We start from the raw sequence: 10,863 nt of genomic DNA on the forward strand, positions 1-10,863 counted from the left end.
GTACTGAAACCACACACACATGCAGCAGAGAACAATCCTCTATAAACATTAACATTAACACTGACATTCTGGGGGACCGATGGCCAAGATAGATTGTTATTAGGGTGGCAGGCAACGATAAAACTACCAAGTCCAGGAGAATCTGGACCGGGAGCCGTGACACGACGGAGGAAACGTTGTTCACTGTCCAGCTACTGAGCATGTGCAGAACTACTCGTTACTACGGACGTGATGCGCATGCAAAGTAGCAGTGTTTCCGTCGTTTACACAAACGGATCTGAGCGTTTTCAAAAAGTTCCCCCTAGGGGTAATTTCCCAAAACTTGTGTTTTCAGCGACTCTGAGCACGGACACACAAGACTTAATGAACGTTTTGTCATTTCACTGCAAATCATTGCCTCTGACGTCCCCTATCGGTTAAATCCAGATACTTTAATGGCCTCTGTTTATCTCAACGATAATGATCTATATTACACTATACAAACTTTTCAGCGTGTAGTAAGTTAATATGCAATGTTACAATCAGTCCTGTAAATAACTTCATATTTACTTTCATAAACTATAGTGTGTTAAAGAATGAGCTTCACTACTTGTTTTACTGTTCCACCAAACTATCACATCTTTAATCTGACGCATTAATTTAATAGTTTGGGCTCAGTTTCATCTCCAGTGGGCAGGACTGATAATATAACGCCATAATAACCTTTAAAGTCAGACTTTTCTCTGTTGTGGCGCAAAATATACGTGATGAAAATGTTGGTATTTTCAGGAAACCAAACAATTACCACCAAAAATGACTACAATCTAAACCTGAGGCCAATTTTAATGAAACCGTCATTTGAATCCCAGACTTTCTGATCTCCAAGCTAAAAGGGCATAAAAAAATAAGGTAAAATAGTCAAAATTGCTGAATGAAATAAAAAACAACAAACAAAAATTTGTTGTAAAAGTTGTAAAATGTCAAAAAAAGAAAAAAAAAAGACTCAAATAGCCAAATAATAAAACATTATAAAGAAAGTGAAGATGACTGATGTCGATATAAAAACAACAACAAAAACAAAAAGAGGAAGAAACACAAAGCTCCTGAAATGGATTATAAAAAAGAGCAAAACAGGGGAAATGAGAAATTACTTTTTTTTTTTTTTTTTTTTAAAGTAAAGATGACTGAAGTCAATGAAGTGGCTAGAAAAGGCCAAAACAAATAAACATAAAATAAAATGATTAAGTAAAGTAATTCGGCTAAAAGAGCGAAACTCCCCCACCCCCCACCAAAACCCTAAAAGAGAAAAATCAGCTAAAAGGCCTCAAATACTGAAATGGCTGAGATGGAAAACAAATTAGATGAAACTCCTTCAAGCACCAGAAAAAAAAGGACAAAAGAAGCAAACGAGCAAATCAGATTAAACTGTGTTAAAAACCCACAAAACAAATAAAAGTGTCCACTGAGGCTAAAACAGCTGAAATTGATCAGTTCAAACGTCTATATTTGCTGAGCCGGTTAAAGTTTGTAAAACCAGAAAATAATTTCTCTTGTTTATGACAGTTTATGAAAGTTTATGACGTCCAGCCTCGGTGTGTTCAGTAAAACTTTGTGTTATTTTCATGACTTGGCGGAAAGTTAAGTTTAAGGAGCAGAAAATCTCTCACACCTTTTCAGAAATGGTTTTGGTAAAACATTTCTACCCTCTGGACTCTGGCGTGTTAGTTTCTACAAACATTCTGATTCTGGTTTGAGGGACGGACCGAACCTCTGTCAGTGTGTCGACGTCTGACAAACCAGCTTGATGATTCCCGTCTCATAGCGGCATGGTTTTAGGCAGCGAGCCGTCCGGCCGGCATTCGGACGGTCATTTTTTGTAAAAGATCCCGACAAGATAGCGGACGTGCTGCTCAAAGCTTCTCAAATATGTGTATAATGTCCATCACTACTTGTCACCGTCTATTTTTGCTTTAATTCATCTTTTTTCACAGAGATATAGCGAATTATCAGCTCGAGTACACAACTCGCCACTGACTTTAGGTTTGTAATACGCCCAGTAACGAGCAAAGAGACTGGACAATTGATACCATGTGGTATATACGTTTTGAAAGGCAGCCTCTGATTGGTTCTGACTTATTCTGATGTGTTCAAATGCTGAAGCAGAGGGGAGGAATTTGGAAATATTTTCTTTCCAAAATGCTGAAGAATTCTATCTGCAGAATCCACACAGGCGGTATTAATTCTATAAACCGATGATCCATCTAATGTTTCATTTCCAAACTATTGACACATGTTTGTATATCTGCACATCATTCACGCTTTTCATTGAAGAATAAAATATTTTTGCTGTGAAAATGCAGATTTTGATATAATTATTGACAATCATGTCTGTTCCATCACCAAATTATGTATGACTGTGACATACTGAGGTCTTGAGACTGAGCTATAGGAGGCCTGCAGAGAACAAATAAGATCTAATATTCAATTAAAAACTAATAATAAGATGATAGAAACTTTTTCACAGTTCAGAGTCTACAGGTGCTCAGTTTAGGGTGCAGATAGAAGCAATAGGAAACTACAGGGGGCATAAACAAGTACAGGTTGTGACGTTTGGAGTGAGGTGAGTCAGGTACAGGTACAGGTACAGGTACAGGTACAGGTACAGGTACAGGTACAGGTATAAGTGAAAACCATCACCAATGAAAAGAAGATATTACCTTAAAAAAACTAAAAACTTTTGAACAAAGTAAGAAAATAGATTTGATGCATCAGCAAAAATGTCAAGAAGAAAAGGAAACATAACACGACGGGGCGGCATGGCTCGCTTGATAGAGCGGTCGTCTCCCCATCGGAATGTTGCAGGTTCAATTCCCATCTCTGCATGCCGAAGTGTACTTGGGCAAGACACTGAACCCCAAAACTGCCCCCGTTAGAGTGACAGCATCTTGCACGGCTGCTTTGCCAGCTAAAAGACACTATACAAGTTACTGTTAAGAAGCAAAATCTACACGTCACAATGCCGTATTTAGTCATCCAGAATGCATTACAATGCACCATTTAAGGTCTATATCTATTTTAATTTTTTAAAATACCCCTCCCCCCCGAAGACAGACCCAAAACACCAATTCCTGCTCAGCGGAGACCAAACCCAGTCCGAGGGCTCAAATTACAACCGAATCCTGAAAGATACTTTTCAAAAAATGATTAAACTCATGTGTTTAAAGAGACAACGCGGGTCTTAAGCACGTCGATGATAAACAATAAACGCATGTTGTTTCTCCGAACGCTTCATGATGCATCTAAAACTTATGATGGGATTTGTATTGTCATTTTTTATTTATTTTTTCAAAAGTCAGGGACAGATCGCTTCTTCCTGTCTGCCAAAGGCCTCGGAGCTTGAAACATGGGGGATGAGCTTGTGGGGGCATTGTGGGAGTTCTCCCACTTGTTGGAGACCCCCGCGCCACTTTGAAAAGAGCAGCCTCGCGTCGCATTGTCTCCTTAACAATCGTAAATTTGAACCATAATCTCCCGTCACAACATCGCAGATAAAAGATAATTATCTCTTTTACTGAGGAACCCTGGGGCTTCTTGGACGGCCTCGCAGACAACACTCCTAAACCCTCATCACACACACACACACACACACACACACACACACACACTGAAGCGGGTGGAAAATGCTCACAGTGTTTATGTGAATGTGTGCACAAACAAACAGCATCCAAACCTCCTCTCACAGCTCTGAACAAGCAGATTTCTGCTGTGTTCTCGCCTCCGAAATGAATTTGACCGCAGAGTTCTCACCGGCTGACTTAAAGAGCCGTTTCCAGCGGAGTGCGAGTGAAGGGACGATGGTTTCAGGTGGCCGAGGAGACCCAGAGATCAAGTGTTTTGGAGAAACTTTACGTAAAGCAGGATTTGGTTTAAATAAATAAAGGAGGATTATCGGGGAGAAATTAGTCAAATATGGCGGCATCACTACAGCATAAGTCCAAATTTAGGAATAACTACACAGATTGATTTCAAACACAGTATTCTGAGGGTTGCCACCCTCGATTCATCTGAATAGACTCAAAGTCAATCTGCGTGGAGATCATTGATAAAAAAAAAAAAAATCTTCTGGCTCTGGCTCAGCTGAGGAAGTCAAGACGAAGGTCACACAATGATGAACTTTGTCAAGTTGTCCCACCCACCGTCCAATGAGAAACAAACTTCGAGAAAAGAACTGGCTTTAATTGCTCAGATTAAAAAAACTAAAGAAAAAAAACCAACCTGTTCTTTTTTCAAGATAACTTTTTTGTGTCTATTAATAGCTTTTGTAAACGATACCAAACTTAATTTCAAAATTAAAAACTTTTCATGAACTTAACGTAAATAACCTCTCACAGCCCAACTTCTGCACCTTCAGGTCCCACTATTCGGCCACTTTGTTCACCACTGCTGTAGAGGATCTGAGAATATAAATGTTAAAGTTACAATAGAATGAAGGAAATGACACAAAAGGTTTTGCAATGTTTGCAATAAAATAACAGAGTTTGAGAAATAATAGTTTTTTTTAACTGACGACTCCCTCTAATGATACGACCCCAACTCTAAAGCTCGCAGAGACCCCGTTCACACGTCAATCATTTAAAACTGTCGCCTTAGTTTCGTTAACGTTTCACTTTCAGACAGAAACATTTTAAAACCGATCGTCTCACACACACGGAAAAGCTTTCGTCTGCATGTCAGACGACATTTGCATTTTCAGAAAACAATACGATGTATGTACTCAGTATCTGTGTCCAAGAAACACCGTAAGTCTCCACGTATGCAGATGATGGTGCAGAAAATGTAGATGAAGTATTTCATTGGATGACGTGTGTGTATGTTGAAAACACAAACCTGTACGGAACTAAAGCACTTTAGCATGCGTTTGGATAATAATGACCTCATATTGTGCAAAATTCCCTTTCTACTGGTTTTCTAACAGTAATGTTTGTCCCCAGCCTGTATGAGGCCCAAGATTTGAAGAAATTCTGTAATTTCCCTCACTTGGTCCACGTTTTAGTGAATGTGTGCTCATACAGGCCAATCAGAGATGTTCCCTTAATGACATCACCTGGGGAAATAACCTCTCCCTCTGGTCGTGGATACTCACTTTGATCCTCCCACAGGTAAATGAACTCGACATTTTTTCCCCCTGGCAAACGCTACGGGAAAACAGATGCAGCTCTTTGAAGGTCCCGACACAGAAACAGCCTGTTCTCAGTAGAGCTCAATGGAGGGACTTTTAGACCAGCTGAAACTCTGGACCAAGGCTGGACTTGGAGAAATACACTTTGAATACAATGTTTTTGGACCTCTGACAACTCTGTGAAATTCTTGCAAAACTATATAATGTGGAACCTTCAAATCAGCCTATAATGACATTATATTTTCCTGTGCTTTTTGAAACACACACCATTTGTGTGTGTTGCCATGTTTTCTGCTGTACTCTGCAGGACATGCTCAACAGCCCCGTCCCCCCTGGCTGGTCCTGTGTAACGGACAACCACCCGCCCCCAGCCCCCGGGGCCAAACTGAGTGTCACCTGTCAAAAAAAAAAAAAAGAAAAGAAAAGAAAAGAGAAAAGAAAAAACAGCGCCGTAGCGAGCACATTTGCATGGGCCCGCATCCACAAACTGTCAGTGGGGTTTACCCGACCCTGCGTGAAGCCTTCAGCGCTCTTCACACGGAGAACAAACACCCGGCCAAATCACCTGAGCGGTGCAGCAACCGACTGATAGCTGACTGGCACCTCTTAGCCACATCACAAATCCACAGAAAAGTGAAGCAGACAGGTGTTTGTGTTGGGTTCATTTGGCTGCAGTGCCAGGGGACATGCATTAGCTAAGCCGTGTTTGATGACACGATCTTGGCACCATCTGCGAAGGCCTGTTTGAGGAGTGTGTGTTGAATACCACTCTGTTTATATCTGGGCCAAGTCATGCGTTAATCACCTTTTAATAGACTGGATAAGAAGTTGATATCTCAGGACAGATGTGGCAGCTTTATTTCTCTGCTTGCTTTTTTTAAAAGTGGGGGACATAATTAACTATTAATTTCTTCTATTTTAGAGTTTTATTGACTTGGCTCTGATTAAGTACACAAAAATACAAGTTTGTGGATTAGATTTATTTATTTTTTTGCCATAAAAGGTCACTTTTTGGGATCTTTTTAGGTCATGTTGCATTCGACACCTGAAACCTCACAATGAGAAGCTACCGACAGCAGGCCTGGTTCACTGAAGCTTTTCAGGTAAAAAAAAAACTGCGGCATTACAAATGGAGAACTTTAGACATCTCGCTCAGGACTAATATATCTTTGTCGCGGTGTAAAGACATTGTAGTGCCCTGATGGCTGACCGCTTTGAGTGACGCGTTCAGGTGCATCATGAAAGTGCGCCTTCCGGCATGTTAATGAGCTGCGGGGCTCCTACACTAGTGACGTTACATGATAAACACGATTAAACTATGACTGATTAGTGAGCTGGAACGTGCGCCACACGGCAGTGCAGAAAGTTTCGGGGGGCCTCATGTGCGCAAAGAAGACCATTCTTCGCAAGAAACAAAGCCATGTGACACTACACTAAATATATTTGAACATATGCTAGATATATGAAACATATATAAAATATACATTACAAATAATATGAAAAAGTACATTGTACAGGATTTATTTTCTCCCCGAAATTCTGAAATCTCATCCGTGGACGAGGTGTCCTGCAATTGTCGCGGGGTTATCGGGTCGAGAGGTTGGCTGATGACATCATCATTTTCAGCAAATGTGTGTCCCCACGTCAAATCCATGGCGGCGTCTTCAAAATTTCTCCACTCTGGAACCCGTTTTCAAAACAACCCGTTTTCATGTTCCTAAAACGGGGGTGCCGTGTGGCTGATCGGACAAAAACAACATGAAACAGCGTTGTCATGTGGACGGACACGGCCTCATACGAAACCTGAAGAAAGTTCACCCATTTGGTCGGGTTCATCCTCTGAGGATCCCGAACAATACAAACGACTTCTGGCACATTTTCCAAACAACTACTCTTTGGATTAAAGGAATGTTGCTGATGAAGAAAGTTCTGGTTTTCTTCAGATGAATGAGCAACTCGCTCTTTTTCATGTGATGTGAAAACAAACTTCCTCTGTGACACATGCAGGAGTGAACGTCTTTTAACAAACTGCCTCAGAAAACTTACTAATTACACAAAATACAGCTCAAACTGTATCCAGTGTGTGTGTGTGTGTGTGTGTGTGTGGACTGCCAGCAGTTAGAGTAGCTACCTGACTAACAAAGGGACTGCTGTGTCGGTGGACTTGTCCAGAGCCCCGGGGGCTGTTTACACATGCCATTGTCTCCCGCCGGCCAATCAGACAACCCTTATTAGGTAAATACCCCGGCTGCGGCCAATCGCTGGCAAGCACACCACGATCTGGGCCGGTTATCTGCAGCACCCCAGGAAGTGGGAGAAACGATGAGGGAAATGACTAAACACATTAGTGCACCCTGATATCTCCTCCCCTCCGACTATCTACCTCTCATCTCATTAGAGGCTTAATTCATCTGGTCGTCTCCGTTCTGATTGGCCCCTCGATAGCTCCGTTCTCGCTCATCGTCTATGGCCGATGGATTTCATAGGATGGTTTGAGCATCGCTGATAAAAGCTCAACTTTGTGTGTGTGTGTGTGTGTGTGTGTGTGTGTGTGTGTGTGTGTGTGTGTGTGTGTGTGTGTGTGTGTGTGTGTGTGTGTGTGTGTGTGTGTGTGTGTGTGTGTGTGTGTGAATTTGCAGAAGTCCTGGCCGACACAAAGACGCCCTTTTAGTTCAGCTCATTGTTTTTTTTTATTTCACCGTGATGCACCTGAAGCCCACATTTGCATAAAGCGTGTTGCTTGGAACTTCAAAATTTGTGGCTTTTCCAAGTCGGCTGATAAACATCGTTGCTTTGAGAGGCTATTTTGTGCAAAGAAAAAAAAGAAGAAAAATGAGGAGAGATAAAGAAATATTTCTCTCGCAGCTTAACAAACCAATTTGAGCCGGGTTGTGACGCTTAGAGCAGCGACAAACATGTAATAAAGGGTGTTTCCTCTAACTATCTGAGAGAAAAACAAATGTTTTAACTCGTTTTTGGTCTCATTAAAGTTATCAATCCAAACTCACTGACAATATGGACGATAAATCTGCATGGTGGTGATCAGATTAACACTTACAAGCTGTTTCTGACTAGAGTGTAAAGACGACAGTGTGTAGAAGCTCCACATCTGCAGCAGAGCAGGATAATTACTGGCAGCTTTTGGGGAGTATGTGAGGCTGAAGATGTGCAGACGGAGGCAATATGGAAACAGTAAACGAACCAAAACATGGTCTTTGTGGCGCATCCAGCCAAGCCTCGTGACCTTCTGACCTTATGCCTGGAAAAGCCTTAAACATTCTTCATTTGCAAACTTGATGACAGACACAAACTTGATAAAGGTTGTAGCTGGATGTAGTCGACACTCTGGGGGAAACCTTGTTCTGATCGTGCAGCTACTGAGCATGTGCACAACTACTAGTTACCTTGGCTGTGGTGCACGCCTTCTCCGGTTACCATGGAGACAGAGTCTGAGCTTCCTGGGAAAGTTGCACCCTGGGAGCCGTTTTCAAAAACTCGTGTTTTCAGTGGCTCCGAGCCCCGCTGTCGTGTCGCTGGACACACAAAACGCAGCAAAAGTTTTCAGGGTTGAAGTTTGAGCTGCCGTCTCGCTGTCCTGCTCTTAACGTGAGCATTAGCATTATCCGAGAAACACAGTCAGCTCATCGTGAAATACTCTAAGAGGTTGTTGTTGTGTACTTTCCGATCTGTTACAGGTTTTTTTTAAACGTGTTGTGTTTTATCTTTTATTGTTAGTTAGTTTTTCTCAGGTTTTCAACACATTTCCTTCATCCCTTCGTTTGTGTTACTTGCAGCGGATTTATTCCCATGATCTGAAGTAATCCTGGGAGTCGACGCCAAAGTAACCAATCAAAACTAAACCTTACAAAAATGTTTTTTTTCTTAAAGCTTGTAATCAATTTTTGACGTGCATTGATCCGCTGTTCCTTGTAGTGGTGTGTTTCTCCTTCCTGAGGTGTGTCTGCCCCAACCGACGGTGCCACTGTCCCATGTTTGCCCCCCCCCCACCCCCCCCACCTCCGCTCCCACACACCCCTCCTCCCTCTGGGAGCCCTGGGAGTGTTTGTACTGGAGGCAGCCAGCGGAGACGGCCGGTGTTTTCATAGCTAAACCTCTTTCCTGAGGTAATGCTGGCCTGAGTTGACCACCGCGGCACGTAGAGACCAGCGGCGGCGCTGGCAGGAGGTCACACACTGCCTGTGATCACATAACCATGGAGCTTTAGAGTTTAATGTTTAGCAGCTGATATTTGCTCTATGACTCGACTCTACAAGTGCAAGAGTTCACATGTGTTTGCAGGCCGGGAGTGACGAACACAAAGCCAACGGAGCCGCTATGAGGCCGACAGAAACTTGACGGAACACGACGAGAAGTTTGGTCAAATGTCTGTTTTTTTTGCGAATTTTATTCTTTTGTTTGCGATCTGGAAGATTTACGGATAGTCCAAAAACAATTATAAAGTATTTGACCCATCTGCCAACTTCAAGCACTATAGACAAGGTAATTTATAGATAAATAGTTGAACAGATTGGTTGGCCTCCCAAGTGTATTGTTGCCTGAAGCGACGTTAAATATTTCAGTTCTTACCTGTCAGTCCGACCTGCAGCTTTGGCAGGCTGAACAAGTCATGTTAGCACGTGAGTTTAGAGAAAGATTAGTGGGCTTAGAAGAACTTTTTTTTTTGTACAGGAGAGGAACAAAGTAATAAGAAAGAGGGATTTAGATGCCTATGCACACAAATGTGAGAGGGATAAAGTGCTGACAGCTAAGGATAATCTTATGATCAAATTAGGCGTTTGTGGTTCTTGCTCTCACTTAATGTGTTAAAGAAATAAAGAAAACAATCACAAATGTTGTTGGTTTGGGTCTTATTTCCACATAACCCACAGAAAGATTAGAGTTAGATAAAAGCTGTTTGCCTACTTTCCTGTGTGATGTTATGAGTCGTGAGAGCAAATCAAGAATTTAGTTTAAATTTGTTAAAAAGATAACCTTCCATAAACTTTGGTTTGTATGAAGTCATTCTGTCGATGATCCAACCCTTTCCCGTATATAATGTATGACCAAAAAAACCCCAAAACTTCCAGAAAATGTGAATTTAGTAAATTGAATAAATGCAACAGTTGTAGATCGTCATACTCAAATTACTCCAACATACAATCAGCATAAGTTCAAACCTGTGAGCTTCTGGTGACGTAGACCAATTCCACATATAAGCACAAATATACCTCCAGTGTAACAAACTAGATTCTCTCCAGTTTAGAAACTTGTGCTCGGTCTAATTTTAGATGAGCACAATGTCCCAGTGGGCTGTTGGAGATTCTAATTTCTTTTACACAAAAAAAGAGGAACTTATGATAAAAACAAGCGAAGCACAGTTCACTGCTCCCCTGAACTCCTAGTGTTCACAGCGAACCTCACCTTTAGAGGAAACCTCTCGGTCGTGGGATTCAAACCTGAGCTCTTTAACCTCTAGGACACTACACTGCTTTACTTCCAGCTTTCTTTCCTGTTTGAAAGGGTTTATATGATTCTAACATACGAGTTCATTGCTTGATACACGGTGCGATTTCTGACGTGTTGGAAATATGATGCAATTCTGGACGACAAGGACATTTTCCACAAAAAATGAAGTATTCCTGCACCTTCACACATTGAAACCAACGGCAATAAATGTAAATGATCCTGTTTTGTACATCCCATGA

Source organism: Lipophrys pholis (assembly GCF_963383615.2).
Source record: "Lipophrys pholis genome assembly, chromosome: 22".
Classification (NCBI taxonomy): Eukaryota; Metazoa; Chordata; class Actinopteri; order Blenniiformes; family Blenniidae; genus Lipophrys; species Lipophrys pholis.